This window comes from Podarcis erhardii (genome assembly GCF_964252035.2).
Source record: "Podarcis erhardii genome assembly, chromosome: 10".
Lineage (NCBI taxonomy): Eukaryota > Metazoa > Chordata > Lepidosauria > Squamata > Lacertidae > Podarcis > Podarcis erhardii.
In genome coordinates, this window is record NC_138500.1 from 28,356,446 (window position 1) to 28,376,737 (window position 20,292).

Consider the following 20,292-nt stretch of genomic DNA (forward strand, 5'->3'; position numbering starts at 1 on the left):
AGGAATCTAAGGGAAACCTAGTCTTTCACTGGTGAAGTTAGGGAATTTTTGGCTCTAGGCTTAAGGCCTTATCTCTTTCCTCTTTTAGATTGCATTTTGTATTACTTCTTTACTTTAAACTGTGGAAAACCAGCTCTGCTGTAATTCCCAATCCTCTGAGTCATTCTACTAAGTGCAGCCCTTAAGATCAGACTCTGTACCTGAGGACTAGTAAGTGGCCAATTTTTAAAAATTGATCCGGGGGGAGATCCTGGAAACGAGAGGCATGTAAGCTTAATGTCTGTTTTAGGAAAACTAGTGGAAAGCATTGTTAAAGATAAAATTGCTAGGCATACAGAAGAACAAGTCTTGCTCAAGAGGAACCAGCAACTCTAATAGAATTCTTTGAGAATGTAAACAAACATAAAGACAGAGGTGATCCAGTTGACGTAGCATACTCGAACTTTCAAAAAGCTATTGACAAAGTACTTCACAAGAGACTCCTAAGTAAACTTAGTGTCATGGAATAAGATAACCAGTTCTTTTGTGGACCAGGAATCACAAGTGGGAATAGTGCTGCTGCACTTAGGTCCTGGTTTCGGGGTTCCCAGAGACATTTGACTGGCTTCTGTGAGAACAGGATGCTGGACTAGATGGGCCACTGCTGGCCTAATCCAGCCGTGCTCTTATGTTCTTATCTGCCCCAGGACCTGTCCTGATGGCACCAATGCAGGCTCTCCTCCATAATGTCTCATTAAATTAATTCTGTTGCCTCATCTCTTAGATCGGTTTTTTTGGTTGCCACTGAAAAGCCCCTGTCCTTCAAAGAAAGGCTTATTCAAGCATGAGAGTGGAACTCCTATAATCCTTCCATTGTAGTACTTGTTTGTTTTGGCATGCTTGGTGTACCCTGACCATTTTTACATCCCTGTGTGAATGAAGGTATCTTTAAATGTCTAGAAACTGCATTGCACAAGGCCAGTGTAGGCTAAAATAGAAGACTCAGGTGAATGTGCTTGCCAAGCCATTTGGGTTAAGAACCTTTTGTTCCTTAAGAAAACACAGGTTCTGCTTGGCTAGATTTTAGGCCTGCTTATTATTTGTTACACTGGCATTCCACCTTTCCTCCAAAGGTCAAAGCAATGTACACTCTCCCCATCCAATTTTATCTGCGTAACAATCCTGTGAGGTGAGTTAGACTGAAAGATAGTGACTGGATAAAGTCACCAGGGAGTTTCATGGCTGAGTGGGAATTTAAACTTGAATCTCTCTAGTCCTAGTCTGACATCACCACTATCACCATATTTATGTTCTCAAAACTACTGAGACCAGGCTGTTATTCAAGAGTTGAAATCCTGAAACCAATAGCTTCATCTCACATCATTTTGCCGTTGCACAAACCAAAGTTGCTCCTTCCAATTTTTAGCAAGCCCTCTTAAGATTCCCTTGGGTGAGGGTGCAAGATGTGGGAAGGGCATTTCTGATTTCCAGAAATTTGGCTAGCAAGTCCTAGACAGAAAGGACTTTATATGTGGTGATGGTTTCGTTCCCCTCAGAGAGTCATCTTTCAACTCTACAATTCTAATGCTTTCACCTGGCTGGAATGTGTCCTTGAACTGTGATGATGCCTCTTGCTTCCTCAGGTGTGTATGTGTATACAGAAACCTCTGCCACTTACCTGGATGGAATGCAGCCCACTGTACATGGATAAGACCCATCAGTCCACCAATTTTTGCCTGGACTGCTCTGCACCCAGCGCAGAGCACTGCCTACCACTCGCATGCGACCCCCAGAAAATTGACCATGAGCGAATGCCGAAGGTCCCCACCCCTGTTGGAATACAACACTGTACTGCACAAGATGGGTCAAAGGACTCAGTATAAGGAAGCTTCTGTTGCATCTTTAATTGAGTACTTTTCTCCCCCCATTTATTTAATTAATTGATTTATGATATTAAACATCTAACAAATAATTTTACTTTTGAATGCTGTGGGTTATGATTTATAGTGCTGTTGGTTTTAAGATTTCTTATTGCTTTTCTTTCTTAATGCGACTTTCATTCACCACGCAGGAGAGCATCAAGCTCCCTACGATGTAAATTAAAAGAAACACCCCTCTGCCTATTGATATCAGGCAGGCGTATGCCTTTTACTCAAGCTGGTGTGGATTTTTATCTCTTCGAGTATTCTGGTATGTTTTAACGTGTTGCAATCCCCCCCCCCCGAATTTCGTGGTTTTATCTTTTTTTGCAAACCGCGCTGCAAGCGGCGTATAAATCGAGCGAAAAACAAACGAATGCAAAATAGAGAGTCGCGCCTCCCTCCTCTTCGGGGCGAGGAAGAGCTCGCGTGTGGGGCCTCCTCCCGGCCAGCAAGATGTGCAGAGACACGCCGCTCGGAGACGAACTGCAACCGGCAAGGGCGGGAGGAGGAGAAAAAGAGGTGGGGGGGGGTAAGAGAGAGAGAGCGCGCGAGAGAGAGAGAATTGCTAACGGCAGGCAGGCGGGATCTGGCTCGGCTGGAAAGGTGCCCTGAACAAAAACCCAGCGCGAGCGGGCAGGTGATGACAACATCGCCGCGCTATTTATGGCGCGTTGTGACAATCGCGGCCTTATATGGGCAAGGCGAGGGAGACCGGCGGGACGCGCGCTCTCGCCCTCGCTCTGGGAAGAGGGAGGCGCCTCGAGGGAGGGAGGCGCGCGCTCCCGAGCTCCGCGCCTGTCCGGCCTGGGAGAAAACCCACTGACCTCGTTTCCTTGGGAAAATCCCTCTCAAATCCAGCTGCGACGAGAGGCGCCCACCTGACTCACACACTGTGAGTGTGCCGGATTTACGTATAAACTAAACAAGCTATAGCTTCGGGCCCCACTCTCTTGGGCTCCCTCCCCCGAAAATTAAAGGGGGGGAAACCTGGATGTACATTTCCAAAATATAAGATAAAAAAAACAAATAAAATAAAACCTACATACAGCAACAGTGGCAAATGGCTTTAGATACCGATTAGTTCCATAAATTACCATATAGCATATGTTCAACACAAAAAAACAGCGACAATTTGTTGTTGACAAAGGACAGCTGGACATATATAGGGCCCCATTACCTGCAGTAGCTCAGGGCCTCATCAAACCTAAATCTGGCCCTGCTCAGCGACCCACCCTGTGATCACCTTTTCCCCTACCTGGCCGCAAAGCACCACCAGATGCACTGGCTTCGTTGATGCAACTGGAGGCAGGGGTGGGGTGGGGTAGATCACCCTCTCCTTGAGGAAGAGGCTTCGCCAGAAAATAATATTATTAAAAAAACCAAAAACCCTTAGGCTGAGATCTGGTTGTCATTGGAGATTACAACACAAAGCAAGGAAGCTGTACTTTGCTTGCACTAATGACTGCCGAAGGGAAGGGCGAGGAAGAGACATAGATCAGCCACATGCTCGCCCAGAGGTGGGCAAGGGTGGCCTTCCAGATGTTGAGGGACACCAACTCCCATCAGACCCAGCCAGCATGGCCATTGGTCAGGAATAATGGGAGCTGTAGCCAACAATGTCTGGATGGGGCAGCGGTTATGGTACTCGAGTTTCAAGAGTTGTTGTCTGCCCTCCTAGTAACCCACCCAAGAACATCACAGCTCTTTGGAAAATTTAATTTCCCCAAAAGGTTGGAAGGATCGCGCAACCCCTGCTCTGTGTTTCTGGCTTTCTCAAAGTGGGTGGAGTGGGGCTGATTGGATTTCCTCAGTGGCAAGCGAAAGGCATTTTGCATATGCTCAGAGACAGGCATATGGGAAAGCGCCCAACTCATTTGATAGTAGAAGTTGTCCTCTCTCAGCATCCCATCTGTAATGGGGATGATAACCCGTCTAATTTACAGGGTTGTTAAAAGATTGCAGCATAAAGATACTTAATAGTTTCCAGGTTTGAGTCCTGGCATGAAAACATATTTAGGGACAAAGCTCCAGTTCAATATAGTGTTGCAATCCATTGATGTCAGTGGGATTAACAACAAAGCCAATAGGGTCAAGAAGCCAGTTGGAAAGTCCAGCTCTTGGAATATAATGACTACTATTTCTAAACACTCCCACCTCCCTCTGAATGTCCTTCATTTTTGCCATTTACTTTTTTGGGAGATAACTGGCAAGACTCCTAGAGCTGAAAGGAGGTAGGTTAGCAAGTCAAACCACTCTTCCCTGAAGTCCTTTTGTATTGGGGCTCCCAACAATTTTATAACACAATTCAAAAGACTATTGCTGTTAGCATGCCATAGCAAAGCAAAACAGCCTTAATAGCTAACACATTTTTAGTAGTATGAGATTTTGTAGACAAGGTCTTGCTTCATCAGATGCAATTAATGAAGTGGAATCTTGCCTGCAAGAGCAATTCCACAAGAAATTTCTAAACATGTTTCCTCAAAAGTAAGCCTCTCTCAGTTCAGGTTTAAGTAGAAGCTCCACTTTGAAAGCTGTAGAACCTGAAGAATTTGCTAGTTGTTGTTTTTAAGTCAAAATACTGTCGTATTTAAGGGTAAAGACTTTCTATTGGGCAATAATGAAGAGTATTGCATATAGAAGCCCTAAGTTATGGTAAAAGTACCACAAGCACATAGCTTCAATAACGTATAAGCTGTATTTTAAAAAAAACACCATAGTACTAAGCCTTAACTTGTTAGAAAATCCCTTCCTGGTCATAAATATGACAATCACTTAAAGCCTGAGCATGAAGCAAAGCACATCCATCAGTTCTCTCTGCGCCCCCCTCCAAATACTAATTAGGGCACAAGTCCATTGCCAATTGACAACTAAAACTCAACCTGCTCTGCTCCTGTTCTTTTAACAGTTTGGCATGCAGAAATCAATAGAGCATTTTCTGGGCCTGGCTCTAAAAACACTTCTTGCCTGCTAATTGCTGCTGTTAAAGCTAGCAAGGCCAGCTCAAAACCAGGCAGCCTTACAAGTGCATCCCACCCAGTGTTTCGCCTTGAGTTGCAGAGCATATGAAGTAAAGGTTTTTTAAGGGGTGGTCCTGTTTGAAGCTGTGTGAACACATTCTGGATATGCAAGAATGAATGCCTGTGTGGCTTTGTCTATGTTATCTCAGCTCAAGCAGCTCTGCAGCTGGGCAGCCACAGATCCAGTTTCCTTTTGTGTCCCCGCAGAGATGTTTACATTTAAGCTAAGGTCTGGTCAGGTAGCTTCTACATTACTCATCTGCCAGTTATGATTATGCTCCTGCAACCTTGAAATAGTATATAAACGTTGCTTCCAGCTAGTGGGGAGAGATGACAGACATCACTGCTTTTACAGATAGGTAGCCGTGTTGGTCTGCCATAGTCAAAACAAAAAAAATTCCTTCCAGTAGCACCTTAAAGACCAACTAAGTCAGTTCTTGGTATGAGCTTTCGTGTGCATGCACACTTCTTCAGATACATGTGTATCTGAAGAAGTGTGCATGCACACGAAAGCTCATACCAAGAACTGACTTAGTTGGTCTTTAAGGTGCTACTGGAAGGAATTTTTTTTGTTATCACTGCTTTTGTATACCTCTACGGGCCTTTGCTGTTCTCATCCCACAGCTGTGAAGCACAACCTTTCAAAGCATGCAGAAAAAATAAGTAGACTAATAGACTAACCAAATGTTTTAAAAATGGCATCAGTGTGAGAAAGAATCCAAGACACTGAGTGTTGAAGCTCGTGGTAATATATACTATATAATTAATGTCCTACTTGATAGTCTCTCTTTGGTGTTCTAGCACCTACAGCAGAGCTTAAGAAAAAAGAAATGATGTAAAAGGGTTTCTCTGAATCTCTTAAGAGTGGTTTGGAACCACTGGTGTATGTCACTGAACAATAAAGAGAAAGACTTCTGTGATTGGACAGCAAGTTGCTGTTGTGGCGCCCTCCTTGTGGAATGCCCTCCCTTCAGATGTCAAGGAGATAAATAACTATACAACTTGTAGAAGACATCTGAAGGCGGATCTGTATGGGAAAGTTTTTAATGTTTGGTGTTTTATTATGTTTTTGTATGTGTTAGGAGACACCCAGAGTACCTGGGGCAACCCAGTCAGATGGGCAGGGTATTAACAACAACAATCTCCTTTTGCAGCACTACTCTTAGCCACCACTACTCTTAGCAGTACAATCCCAGGACTCAGCTATTGTGATGTAAAATGCATCTTTGCAAATAACATCAGCTGCAGAGGGCTGATAGATAATTAAGATGAACAGAGCACAGAGTGGGGTGGTAAGTGTTAAATTCATCCATGGTGCTTGCTCTGAGATCCTGTTAATTATTAGTTCAGGTGGAATTGACGGAACAGCTGATGGAATTCACTTTTTTTTTATTTTAAAGCTTGCATGTTAAACGTAGTGCTGCATTCAACGTCATGCCTCTTTCGGCCCTTACACATGTTTGGCGCTGGAAGCAAAATCTCAAAATAACCCCCTTCCCACTCATTCATTTTAATGAACCCAACCATGGAGGCTCGCTGCAGGAAAAGGGTGGAAGACTCTTCTGAAATACGCCAGAGCAATTGCTTGAGCCCCACCCTTCCCAGAGCAAGATGCCAAGGTTGCCTCTAGCTACTTTGTAGGAGGGCTTCTCCACACAAGCCCAGCACATGCAAACAGAGCAGACAATGCCATTTCTGGTTCCCACTGCTTTAGGTTGGGTTTTGTTGTCCTAGCGGAGTAACTTTAAACCAGGGTTCCCATCCCTGAAATAATATCTGCTGCCCCCTCCCCATATTTGGTGGTGCTGATGTTGAGAGCAGCAGGAACATGAGGAAGAGCATCTGAAACTGCAGCCAATCCCATCCAGTTCTGTGGCTCAAGAATTGTCATGGGGCCCCAGTTCCTTTTTATTCCCAACCTTCACAGAAGACATTTCCTCCCCTGCCTCTCCCCAGTGTCTCTTCTTACTGCTGTTGCTTTAGTTTAATTTTCATTTTGTTGCCAGGAGGTTAGGGGGATGTCAGAGTCAACATCTGCAATGGAGATAACATTCCTGCCTAATTAGTGGACTGTGAGCAGAAAGGACTTCCTGTCCCCTCCCCCTCCCCTTAAAGGACAACAAAACCAGCTTACACTAGAGGAGAAGGAAGGTCCACTCTCCAGCTTGGTGATGTGTCCATCAATACACTCCAGGGAAACTTCTTTCTTTCTTTTTTTGCAGGGTCTCTTGTTTCCCACAGTCTGAGTTCATCCTCCTACCGCAAAGTTAGCAGTTGCTACTTGGAAACATATTTGGAGACTTAAGGCATTTTTACGTGTCCTGGAACACCAGAAATGCTTTGAAGCTTTTTCCAATTCTGCTCTGTTATAGATACCCAGGCAAGGACTTTCCAGACACGCAAGGCATACCATGCAGGGGTGTTGCTAGATACTTATAAAGACTCTGGCACCTAAAATGTGCCTATGCTAATATAGAGGTGTAAGTATAGTCTGACTTTCCAAGGAGAAGAGCAAACCCTGGTTCTTCCTACCAGGGCTTGCTTTAAGCTAAGAGGTGCCAGCAGGATTTTCTGGGCCTGGTCAGCAGGACGTCTTGCAAAGCACAAAGCCAGTGAGACCCCAGCTAGCCATGAACTTAATTCACAGAAGCTCCAGATCCACACACAGCAGCAGCCTTTGCCAATCTGGTGCCTCTCCAGAAGTTTGGACAACTACTCCCAAACTGGACACGGTAGTTTCATTAGAAATGGATAAGAAAACGGACTCAAAAGAAGGTAGACTATCTGTGACTTTTTTCAATCTGGTGGGGAATTTAAAATTGACTGATGTTTGGCAATTTAGACACCCATTTGAAAGAGAATACACCCCTTATGCAAAGCCAAATCAATCTGCCAGAAGAATTGACTCAATATGGCTATCAAATGAGTTAATACTGAGAATAAAAAGAACTGAAATACAACCAAAGACTTTATCAGATCACAATCCAGTGTTATTAGAGGTTAAATTTAGGTGGAGGTTAAATAAAAGTATTCTAGATAATCAAGTAACCATGCAAAAAGCTCTCTCTTTTCTAATCTAAAAATTTAATAGTTGGCAGGAATCCTTAGGCTTAGTCAAATAGAGGTTACCTGAGCATTTCTCAGGCTGGCCCTTAAATCCACGTTTCCAGTTTCCCATTCCATTGCTCATTCCCGCTCAGCTAACAGCCAGACAAAAGTGTCTCCTCCTCCAATCTTGGTTTTGCAGAGCCCCTCCTTCCTTGTCTGTGTGCCCTCTGTTGTAAATAAAAATATGCCCTTTTCCCTTATGGGGTATCCAAGAGCCCATATAGAGTCCTTACATAGGTTCCCTATTGGTAGGAGAAAATAACAGAGGCCAACCGGAGAATATTGAGAAGCAAGGCAGCTAGTAAGCTTGATCTTTATTGATCTGTTGCAACAGGGTACTCCCCTCACACGCAGGAGAGGAGGAGGACCCAGAACAATGGCGTGCAAGGCCTTATAAAGACTTTTGAAATTGCCACCCTGTAGATCAAGACCACCCCCAGAAACATTATGCATACATCACAGAAGGGGTGTAACCTAAGACCACCCCTCAGATACATCCCACCTACATCACAGAAATTTAAATGTTGTTTTTCTCTTGTCCTTGTTTATCTCCTGTCTGGCAGGTTACTTGATTGGATTTCCTGGGGAGCCTAGCCATTCTTTTGTAGTGGTAAAATACTTATTTCCTGGGCCAGGTCACAGGCTCACACCTTATTCATATCTTAAATGTGTCCTTAAGACAGGATTTGTGAGGAAAGAGACAATGGGGAGACTTTTCCACTTTGACCTTGCAGAGAAAACATTTGGTCAGTTTAGGAATCAAAATGGTTCCAGGTTGGCTTTCCTGTGCTGATCTATGTACGTGTGGTTATAAACGTTGCCATATATCTAAAACCATAAAATTCCTATCACACCTCCATCCCTTTCTCTTGCACAATGACTCTTACCATCACAGAATCCCCTATGTGTTGTCTGTAGTTTTATGAACATTGTCTGTGTCACCGGTGAGTGCTGCTGTGAATCATGCATGACAGCATAGCTTCCATTGTTGCTAGGTTTGATTTCACTGCTAGAAAAGTGTAAGTGTCCCACTAACTTTACATCAGTGCCCGATAAGACCCAACATAGCGGCAGCAGCCATCTTAGCTGGACCATATGATTGCACTGAAAGATGTGTGAAGTGGTCTGAAATGCAGGACAGGAATTGCTTGTCTGTAGCGGCTCCAACCTCATGAAATTTGCTTTTACTACTAAGACCGCCCTAACCTGATGTTTCAAAGCTACCTTTCTGGGCAGGGAAGATCCATGGTACAGCTGCTGCTGCCTGCAGAGCTTCACTAGTGTTGTGGTGAGGCAGTGCGGTATAATGGTTAGAGTGCTGGATGAGGAGCTGGGAGACCAGGGTTCAAAGCCTTACTCACCCATGAAACTCACAGGGAGACCTCACCCTAACCTTCCTGCTGTGAGGATAAAAAGAGGTGGAGACCCATGGTCAGTACCTTGAGTTCCTTGGAGGAACGTTGGTATATGAATGTAATAAGGCCTCCCCCTGACATGACCCCCACAGCAAGCACCCTACTCTTGGTCTCTCCATGCGTGAAGAATCACAAGTGAGTCAGTACTGGTGGTAGATAGCTCAGGGGCTGCAGGCCTCGGCCCAGCATACCTGAAGGAGCCTCCCCACCCCCATTGTTCAGCCCAGACACTGAGGTCCAGTACTGAGGGCCTTTTGGCGATTCCCTCACTGCAAGAAGTGGTTACAGAGAACCAGGCAGAGGGCCTTCTCGGTAGTGGCACCCGCCCTGTGGAACGCGCTCCCATCAGATGTCAAGGAAATAAACAACTACCTGACTTTTAGAAGACATCTGAAGGAAGCCCTGTTTAGGGAAGTTTTTAATGTTTGAAGTTTTATTCTGTTTTTAATGTTCTCTTGAAAGCTGTCCAGAGTGGCTGGGGAAACCCAGCCAGATGGGTGGGGTAGAAACAACAACAACAACAGCAACAACGTGTAGCAGGCAGCTCAGGCCTACAACCCTTCAATGCTGCTTCCTGCTCAATAGTATCTGCTGCCTAAGGCAGTTGCCGCATGGTGCCCAATGGCAGGGCTGGGTCTGGCTCCCTGTGATATTTAAAACAGAACCCCTTCTCACCTGCACCAAAAATGTGTTGGCACTTCCAGGCCTAATGTTTCCAGAGCCAGCCATCCCCAGTCCTTTTTAGAATGGTAGAGCTGGAAGGGATTGCAAGAGTTATCTAATCCAGCCTCCTACAACACAGGAATCAAGGGAAGTCTAATAAATTGCTAGGGGCACCACAAAATATGCCAATATTTCCAATGCTCAAAACCTCCTCCTGCTCCAACAGGAAACTAGGCAAAACCAATGAAAGCCAGACAAACGAAGCCAGACCACCCCCCAAAAAAGAAAATTGGGTAACCCAAACAACGGCAACAAACATTAAAAATAAAACTGGAAGGAGTAGGGCCCAGGGCAGACTTCAAGGGTGGTGTCTGAGGGTACTGTGGTGTCCACAGATGCCATGTTGGTGACCCCAGCTCCTCTGGTTCTGCCTAGGTGTCTTTGCAGCCTCTTCCTGCTAGCATTGCCTTCCTCCCATGTCTCTCGCTCACAAGCATCTACTCTACTTGGAAGAAGCAAAGCTTGCATCTACACTACCAAAGCTCGAAACAAGTTAAAGTACTGTATGTCACTCTAAAAGGCTTGTGATTAGGGATTAATATCCCCAGGGAAAGAAGGAAAAATGTAGAGAGCATGTTGTGGATGGGGGGGGGGAGGCTTCCTGTCCATTGCCAAAAAGCTGTTTAATTATAAACACTGAACAATAGCTCTTCTTGTTTCTGGAGCTACTAAATCAGACACCTGCAGGGCTTGAAGGACGACAAGGACCTTCCTGCATGTGTGTCTGACTTTTGGAAGAAAAAAAAAAGAAAAACACCCAGCAGTTTACATTCTGGTTAATCTTCTTTGTTCCCTGCTGAGTTAACAGTGAAGCGGAATATTTCAGCCTCAGAGAGGAGGATGTGGTTACTCTGCCCTGCCTCTTTGGAGATGTAGTCTCATCTTTCAGACATGTTTCTCTAAGCAGCCAGGGGGGTGATTTTCTGCATTAACCCTGAGTGAGCTCTTAGCCTCCTGCAGAGCATAGTTTATCCAGCGTTAGTCACTGCCTTAGGGGGAGATGCTGAGATCCTCCCATGATGCTCAAAAAGTACTGCATAAGACTGCTGCAGGACAGATTTACTAGCCAACTATTTAAGGTGCAATTAATTTCTACAACACCCTCCTAGTTCAAAGTGTTTCGCAAACATCTGCCAGTTGGCACCGGCCATTACAACAGTTAAGCTTGCAAAATCATTTGTTGTCTACTCCCATCCCCAAATGCAACATGTTGTTTCTGATTAGTACAGTATTTGATACCTCAGTGTCTGAGGGTATTGTTTTACACAGAGGGTCTATCTACCAGTGCTTTCCTTATCATCAAACCCCTGATGAGGGGTGTGAGCTTTTCTTACTTGAAACTGTTTCTTCATACTATATATGGTTTCGTTTTGATTTTTTAAAAAACACATATAAGATGTTGATAGACGAGGGGTTGTGGTGAAGAAAAGGATTTGAAAGGATTTGCAGGCGAAAGATGGCACAGATGTGTGCTGCAAAAGAGAATGGAATAGAGCAGGGATGAAGTATCTGGGGCCCTCCAGATGCTGCTGGACTGCAACACCCATAATTCCTGTCCATTGGCCATTCAGGTTGTGGCTGATGGGCTTTGGAGTGGATGACAGGTTCCCCACATCTGGAAAAGAGGACCACCCTTTGGTAGGACAAAAGCCAGCCATTCTCAGACTCTTAATGGTAATGTTAATTGGAATAAGACGTGCCTCTGTCATTTACGTAACACACATATTTTGCATCATGTATACCAATACCTATATTGGGAATGTGCAATCTTGGCTTGTGTCTAGACACAAGTGAGCATATGTAACCAGCGCTACAAAAACCTGTATGTGGGTCAAGCCTTTATTTCCCATGCAGAAGTAACTGCTGAACAGGGATTTCATTACATGCCAAGCATAAGCACTGGGGTGCCGCAGGAACTTCTCGTAAATCCATTTCACCATATGCAAATTTAATACATGGCCTATGCCCAATCATTTGGCAAAACAAATCCAGGCAAGCACTTAGGAGCATCCTACGAATGAGAGATAGCTGCAGGTCCATGGATCATATTGCAACCCCAATCCAGGTGCTTTCCAGATGAGTTTGGCTACAACTCCTAGCATGGTCATGGTGGCTGCAGCTGATGGGAATTGTAGTCCAAAACATATAGAGGGCACCAGGCTGATGAAGGTGATGCACTGTGCTGCAGTTAATAATATGTATTTAAACTGAATCCTCTCTCAAAATATTTTGGATGTGCTAGTCCACCAAGCAAAGATTATTGGCACTGGTCTTTTGGGGATACTAAATTCATTGGTTCTGAAGGACTGCCATCATAAGAGGAAACCAGCCTGTTAAGTTTCCATAGGTACAGTAAAACTTACCATAGCAATTCATTTTGGATTCTATATATAGGCATACTGATGGCTGTGAACAAGGCCAATGGAAAGAAGCAAAAATGCTGTGTTTGTTTTTGGTAGGTTTCCCCCACCCAAAAGCAAGACTATATGACTACTTAGGTGTTATATTTAACCCTAGGTTAAATTGCTATGAACAGTGAGATCCTGCCCATAACACTTAGGGCTTTTCCACATTTACCTTTTACCCTGCTGTTTGCAGGCAGAGGTGAGAGCTTTAACGCTCTGTGTCCGAGCATTGAGGGTTTTGGTTTTTTTGCACGGAGCTTTCCCTGCAAAAACATGCTCTTTAAAGATGAATCAGAGCGAATGTCAATTTGGGTTTTCCACGGATTGTTGTTTGCTCTAACTGAACTTTAAAGTGTGGATTTTCACAGGGGAAGCTCTGGAGCAAAAAGAAGGGTGCTTGGACACAGAGCTTTAAATTGTGGACTGTGCCTGGAAAGAGCAGAGGAAAGATAAGTGTGAATAAACCCTCAGATAGCAAGCTTCTAGTGCATAAATACTGTGCAATGTCCAGCTTTCTGGTCATTGACCGTATTAAAGATATCTGAATCTAAATCTAGCTTATAGGGGCAACTTGCACCTGTTGTTGTCGTTTAGTCGTTGTTGTCGTTCTTTAGTCATTTAGTTGTGTCCGACTCTTCATGACCCCATGGACCAGAGCATGCCAGGCACTCCTGTCTTCCACTGCCTCCCGCAGTTTGATCGGACTCATGCTTGTAGCTTTGAGAACACTGTCCAACCATCTTGTCCTCTGTTGTCCCCTTCTTCTTGTGCCCTCAACTTGCACCCTCAACTTGCACCTAGGCAATAACTAATCAAAACTTGGACAAGACGGAGAAGAGCACTAGAAGAGAGATAGTTCAGACAGTACAGCATGAGACTCAGGGTCATGGGCTTGAGCCCCACTCTGGGCAAAGATACCTGCATTGTAGGGGGTTGGACTAGATGACCCGGGGGGTCCCTTCAAATTCTACAATTCTGTGATTCTAAGTAGTCTTGTAAAGAGACTAACAACCAGCCAAGGACAATCAGAGATGGACATCCTATTAATAAGCTCATTGTGCTAGCCAGAGGCCATGAGAGGAACATTTTAAAGTTCCTGAATGCAAACATAGCAATAACATTACAAACATCAATAATATAAAGAAAGAAAAATCAAAAGTACCATCAGCTAACTCAGCTTCAGATTTTAAACCACAAGGCCTCCAAAACAATTGCTAGAAATAACATCCTTCTAAGAGCAAACCCACTTCTCTTCAGTGCAGATCCTTACATAGCCAAAATAATACCATTAACACACACAAAGGGATGGATCGGCAGATTTGAAGGAACCTCAAGATTTGCAGAAATACAAACAAGTTTTAAGGAGGGGGGGGAAGCTAATGGGGAGTAATCCTCAAGCAGCCCAGTGATGACTAAATATGCTAAGTGACCACAGAATGCCAACTCATTGTTTGGGGTGAGGGGATGGAATTAAATATCCTGGGGGAAGGCAGGGCTGGGTCTCTGGAACCCCCAATGGGAACAATCCACTCCGCAACATCTTGTTGCAGCTTGCTTTTCTTTTATGTGATTTCACAGCCGACGGCTCTAACCACTGGGCTGTACAATCTCAGGCATAGTCAGGTAGGTGTGTGACCTGTTAAAACACCAAGGCTGGCGGTCAAGGTAAAAAATATATGTATATAAAAATAAGCGAGACAGGAACATTCTTCCGTCAGCTATTTTAGGAACAGGAGGTTTCGAAGTCAGTAGTGCAGTGGTACATAAATTGCGATCACTGAAGCGGAGCAAAGCGCTTTCTGCAAAAGAGGCACACTGCCCTTTTTAGTAAGACAAGACTAGAACAATGCAAGTGGGACCTGCAACTAAATGTTGCGGTGCATCCCCAGTGCCCAAGAGGAGCATTCCTGTTCCAAGGCTTCAGACAACCTGGAAAAGGAGCCTTACAGTACTTCTGCAAAACAAAACAAATTCCTTCCAGTAGCACCTTAAAGACCAACTAAGTCAGTTCTTGGTATGAGCTTTCGTGTGCATGCACACTTCTTCAGATACACAGTGTATCACATGTGTATCTGAAGAAGTGTGCATGCACACGAAAGCTCATACCAAGAACTGACTTAGTTGGTCTTTAAGGTGCTACTGGAAGGAATTTGTTTTGTTTTGACTATGGCAGACCAACACGGCTACCTATCTGTAACTAGTACTTCTGCAGACTTCGAGAAGGGGAGAGGAGAGTTACCGGAGTGAGGAAGGCATAAAGAATGCCTTTCTCACCCCCCCCCCTCCGCCACACAGCTCCCCAAACCAAAAGAGGGCTAAAGGGTTGCTAGCCGCTTCAAACCTGAGTATTTTATAGGTATCCAAGTGGGATCTGTAACAAAGTGTTGCAGTGTGGCTGCCAGCCAACCACGCCTCTTTCCAGGGTCCTCCACCCTCCTTGCTCATTTTCCATCCCCTCCCCAACGGTATGCCTGCATTTTGGGCTCACTGAGAATACTGTCCCCATGGGGCTGTTTTTAAGTCTGCCCCCCGCACTTACGATTCCCTTCCCCCTAAATATTTTTAGCACTTCTGCAAACCTCAGGGTTCCCCCAAACCTGCCAACACTTCTTTCTCAGAGGACCTCTTTGGCTCTGGGCCTGTCTGCACTGGTCACCTGAGATGGCGATTAGAGGGGGGTGATGACGTGTCTTAAGCTAAGCTGGACAGACAAGCAACGCTGCAACTAAAAGGGGGCGGAGGGAAAACAGGACATCTTGAGAAACAGACTTACCCCTGTGTTTTCCATCCAAACCAGCAGGCAGTTTCCCGGGATGTATTTGCACAGTGTGTTGCTGTCTCCTGCCTCTCATTTAAGACTTCCCCACCCCCCATCCCCTGGCTTCCAGAAACCTGAGGCCTTAGGCATGCACACAGGTATTTGTTTATCTGTGCACATCCAGCCCCACGGGTCGCCCACCCTCCCTGCGCCATGGAAGCCTGAGGTCCATTGCAGGGTTGCACACAGTTCCCCCCTTACAAAGCTATAATTCTCTGCACCCTTAGCAAATGACAGTTTCCATGATTTTTTGTGGGGGAGCCATGTGCTTCAGATGCACGGCGTTTCATGAGAATTTCTGCTGAGATGCTGCTTTAAGTGCTTTCCTTCCTAGCAGTGCAGCATGACTGCAAAGGCCTTTTCAGTGGTGGCCCCTCTAAGTTCCGAATTCCTTCCCCAAAAGGCTGCACCTGGCAACTATTTTACAAGTTTTTAGGTACCAGCCAGGCATTCTTAATCACCTGGGCATTTTTGTGTGTGTGTTGTTAATTGTTTCAATGTATATAGCTCTGAAAAAACTGAATTTGACAAAAGGGTGGCTGGCACACGTGAAGGCCAAAGAGCAGGCAAGCGCCCTTCTCTTGCTAGTAGTGATCAGCCAGGGCCCACAGCAATTCCCTTCTGCAGAGGCAAAAAGGGAGAGGCAATTAAGTCAGGGCTGGCTGCATAACAGTAGCATCTTTGCCCTTCTGCTTCTCTGACATTTTCAATTCATAACGCAAAAAGCATCCAAAGCCTCAAGAGATTTTAGGCCATTTTAAAAGCTGCTAGTGATTTGGAGAGGGCGAGAGGGAGGAGATGCATGTCGCTCTCTTTCTTTGCTGAAATACTCACAGGGCCCCCCCCCCACTTTGTATTAGAAAGAATCAGCAATTGTGACTGTCACAAAGTGATGCACATATTAGGGGTTGCCAGTAAATCTCCAGCTTGTTGTACACAATACCACCCAGGCCCCAGAGCCTTGGAAGGAAGCGATAAAATAGCCAATTTATGCAGGCTCTCAAATACACAATGCAAAGTCACAGTGCCTGCAGCTGTTTTTTCCTGTTCTGTGTTTATGGCAGGGCACTGAAGTTAACCACTGTAGAAAACATACCAGGCCTGCTCCCCCTCCTAGACTTTTCCTGCACGTCGCTGACAATGCCTCCCTTTGCTACAGGCAGGAAATGTGCCTTCTCCAACTATGCATAGCGCAAGCATGGAATTTGGCACCCAGGGCTGGAATTAAGTCTCGAGAAGCTAAGCTTCTATCCCTCATTGTCGCAGAGAACAGTTTCAAGCTGTGATAAAAACTCTTCAAATCTGAGACATGAAAGAGCATCAGGTCCCATGAATCATGGAGGCAGCCTTATTTAGATCCATTGAAGAAGCACAAGCCCTGCTAGATCAAACCAACAGCCAATCTCATCCAATAGCCTGCTTCCAGAAGTGGCCAACTGGATGCCTTTGGGAATCCCACAAGCAGGATATGAGTTCAGGACCTTTCCTGTTCATGTTCGCCAACACCTGGTGTTCAGAAGCATGATGTCTCTGATCCTGGAAGTACTAGATAGTCAAGACTAGTAACCTTTATGCTCCTCTTATACCCTCTTTTGCCTATTCCCCTTTGCTTTAAGTTGGCAGCCAGCATACTTTAACTGCCCCCCCCAAGCCAGCATAGCCAGCACCACAGCTTATGGCAACAACAGTAGTGGCAAGTGTCCCTTAAGACTGGTGTAGCAGATAGCAGGGAGGTCAGAGGTGGGCAGAACCAAAGCGAACTAACTCTGCTTTTGTCCCCATCCTCCTCCCTGCTCAGTTCTGCAGGAGGTAATACTGAGACTAAAGAGAAGGAAGCTGACAGCTAAGGTTGCAGTCTGGACTGGCAGGTGGAGGTGAGGGCAGACAGAGGCTGCTGGGCCAGAGCTCAAAAGGACCAGCCTCCTCTGGGTAGCAAGTTCCATCCTTTAACTATGCCCCATGTTGTCAAAGCACTCCTCTATGATCTTGTCCTACCATGCAGCATCACTGGACACACTATGAGAGAGGAAGAAGAACAACAGCTCGCTTTCTCCAGATATCACCTCCAGGTTACCGATTGACAACCCTAAATCAGAAATAAGACAAGGCCCTACTTTGGCTTTCAGTATTTTGCAACAAGAGAGAGCATTGTAGTTAGGTGGACATTGGAGGGAAAACTCTATGGAGGCAAGACACCATGGCTTGCATTCCATGCAGCAGTAAGTACCGTATTTTTCGTCCCATAGGACGCTCCGTCCCATAGGACGCACCTAGTTTTTTTGGGGGGAAATAAAGGAAATTTTCCCCCCTTTATTTCCCCCCCAAAACCAGGTCGGGGAAACCAAACCAGTTCGGGGAACAGCGGTATGGTGGCGCTCCGCCTCCTTGCTGTCCCCCGAGCTCGTGGGGCTGGCGCTGGGGAGAAGTGCGCTTCTCCCCAGCGCCAGCCTCCAAACCAGGTAGGGAACAGCGGGATGGCGCTGCGCCTCCCCGCTGTCCCCCGAGCTTGTGGGGCTGGCCGATGTCTGCCCGGCACTAGGGGCGCTCTGCTTCAGGGCGCCTTGCGCGCTGGGCGGCAGGCTGCTATCCGCAGCCTAGGGAGCCCTGCGGGAACTCCCGTGGGCTCCCCAGGCTTGCTGATAGCTTCCTGAAGCCTGGAAGCGCACCGACCCCTCTCGCTCTCCAAGCTTCAGCGAAAGCCTGTATTCGCCCCATAGGACGCACACAGATTTCCCCTCCATTTTTGGAGGGGGAAAAGTGCATCCTGTAGGGCGAAAAATACGGTAATTGTCCCATCTGCACAAGGATTTACACTTGCGCAATGGGACGTTTCTCCTCCCCCTGCACATAGACTCATCAAATTGTAGAGTTGGAAGGGACCCCAAGGGTCATCTAGTCCAAACCCCTGCAATGCAGTAATCTCAACTAAAGCATCCATGACAGATGGCCACCCACCCTCTGCTTAAAAATCTCCAAGGAAGGAGAGTCCACCACCGAGTGACTTCCACTGTGAAACAGCTCTTGTTGTCAGAAAGTTCTTCCTGACGTTTAGTGGGAATCTTCTTTCTTGTAATTTGATTCCATTGGTTCAAGTCCTACCCTCCAGAGCAGGGGGAAACAAGCTTGCTCCATATTCCATGTGACAACCCTTTAGATATCTGTCTAGCCCCCTCCGCAAATCTGCTCCACAGGGTTGGGAGATCCCCCAGAACAGATTCACGAGGCATGCAAAGGGAAGGAGGGTGGGGGGAGCTGATTTCCACAAGTGTAAATCCTCATGCTGACAGGACAGTTATTTAGCACTGTTCTTGATACAAGCCCATGCCCTCTCAAACCATTCCCAAGAATCCTTAATAACAAATACTTAACATTTTGTTTAAAGTTTCATCTACAAAATTTGATCCCCATAGCAAAACCTCTGTAGCAACCGTCAAGGACAAAATTAAGAGTCCGGCCTCCTCCCTCTTCCTGGCACAATTTCCTGAAGCTGGCTGGGCAGCCTCCTTGAGGATGCTGGCAGGAACATTGCTGCCTGGGCATTTAGGGCTGTCTCAATGAAAGAGAACTCCTTTAAACTCTTTCTGACTGCCTTGTGCTGCAAGGAAGTGGGCAAAACTCCCTCCTCTCCAACAGACCCCTTCAGATCTTGACTCTGTACACAGAGAGAAGAGGACCACACTAAGAGCCAAGAAAGCGTTATGTGCAAAAACCAAGGACAAAAAAATATCAGCTTCATAAAAAATCTACATGTGTCTGCAACAGAAGCATCTATGAAGATAGCAGTGAGTGGTAACGAGCCTTTCATATATGGTTTTTCAGGGTCAAAGCTACTTCCTCATCCAAAGAGAAAAAGGATGGGTGTGGCAGGTGAAGAGGCTGGCCACATGAAGGAAGCAGGCAGCCACCCATGTGGTTGAAAACAAGACACTTCTAAGGGAAGAGCAGAAGGGGAGAAACTGGGAGGATTTATATTAAATCACGGGTGAAAACATTGTTTTTTTAAAAAAAACAGCCACTATGATCTAAAGGTTAGAGTAGTTCCAGCCTAAAAGTATGAATTATTCACTCTGCTGTGTAACATTTCCTCCAATAAGATTATGGCTTGAAATATGATTCCTTTTCAAATAGCTGAGGGTAGAACCATAAGGCAAAAAGGAAAACCAGACTCTTCTTTTAGCTGTGCTTCTTTTGAAACCTTTGCTCAGCAGCAGGCTGTTACGTCAAACTGAGTTCCAAGAAGCCCTAATAGCAATGGGCGGCTACATCTAAAAGCTCAGCCCTTCCCAGGTTTGCAGGTGTTTTCAACACAGGTTTGGCATTCTATAAAACCATGTCTTGGAGGCCCAACTGGTGCAGTGGTCCACCAGTGAACAAAATAATTTTTGCTATGCAGCAAAAAGAAATTTAATAGCTTTCTCTGGGACATATTGACAAGTAGCTAGCTCAGCATCCTATCTCTCCCATATCAGCCATTTGCATGTTTTAAGGAAGAAGTATTCCTATCCATCACGCTCTCTGCCTCTGGCAAGGATTAGCATCCCTGTTTAACAGGAAGTACGTAGCAGCCCAAGGCGCTGAGAAATCCCAACTACTGCCAGCTCCCACATTTTGACTGTTTAACCTCTAGGGCCATACTCAACAGAAACAGAGACTGCTTGGTCCTTAGAAAATAGTCACCAGTGTTTTCATTTTCTATGAATTTGGCATCCATGTTCCCAGCTGTGGTTATATTGTTTGCCAAAGCACCACCCCCTTCCTGAAGATTTCAAAGATGATCTGCAAAGAAAGCATTTCATGTTCATCACTGAAAAACTTCAGGGCTGGCCTTTGTTCATGCTGGTGGAATGGGCCATCTCAAGAAACAGATGGAAAAATGTCATTAAAGTAGTGGTGGGGAACATGTGG

General features: G+C 45.6%; 2 long non-coding RNA genes across 3 annotated transcripts; one reads left to right on the top strand and one right to left on the bottom strand.

The window, feature by feature from the left end:
* Positions 1-183: 183 nt before the first annotated feature.
* LOC309351721 lies at positions 184-17,413 on the top strand. Of its 2 annotated transcripts, XR_014160946.1 has the most exons (4): positions 184-2,799; positions 6,073-6,210; positions 7,141-7,693; positions 16,452-17,413. It is a non-coding gene; the product is annotated as an uncharacterized lncRNA (long non-coding RNA). The 2 variants fall into 2 exon arrangements; XR_014160945.1 differs by having other exon boundaries at positions 6,073-7,693.
* LOC309351727 lies at positions 6,870-10,273 on the bottom strand. Its single transcript, XR_014160951.1, has 3 exons — positions 8,881-10,273; positions 7,053-8,191; positions 6,870-6,952 (listed from the first exon to the last, which is right to left on the bottom strand). It is a non-coding gene; the product is annotated as an uncharacterized lncRNA (long non-coding RNA).
* Positions 17,414-20,292: the final 2,879 nt, after the last annotated feature.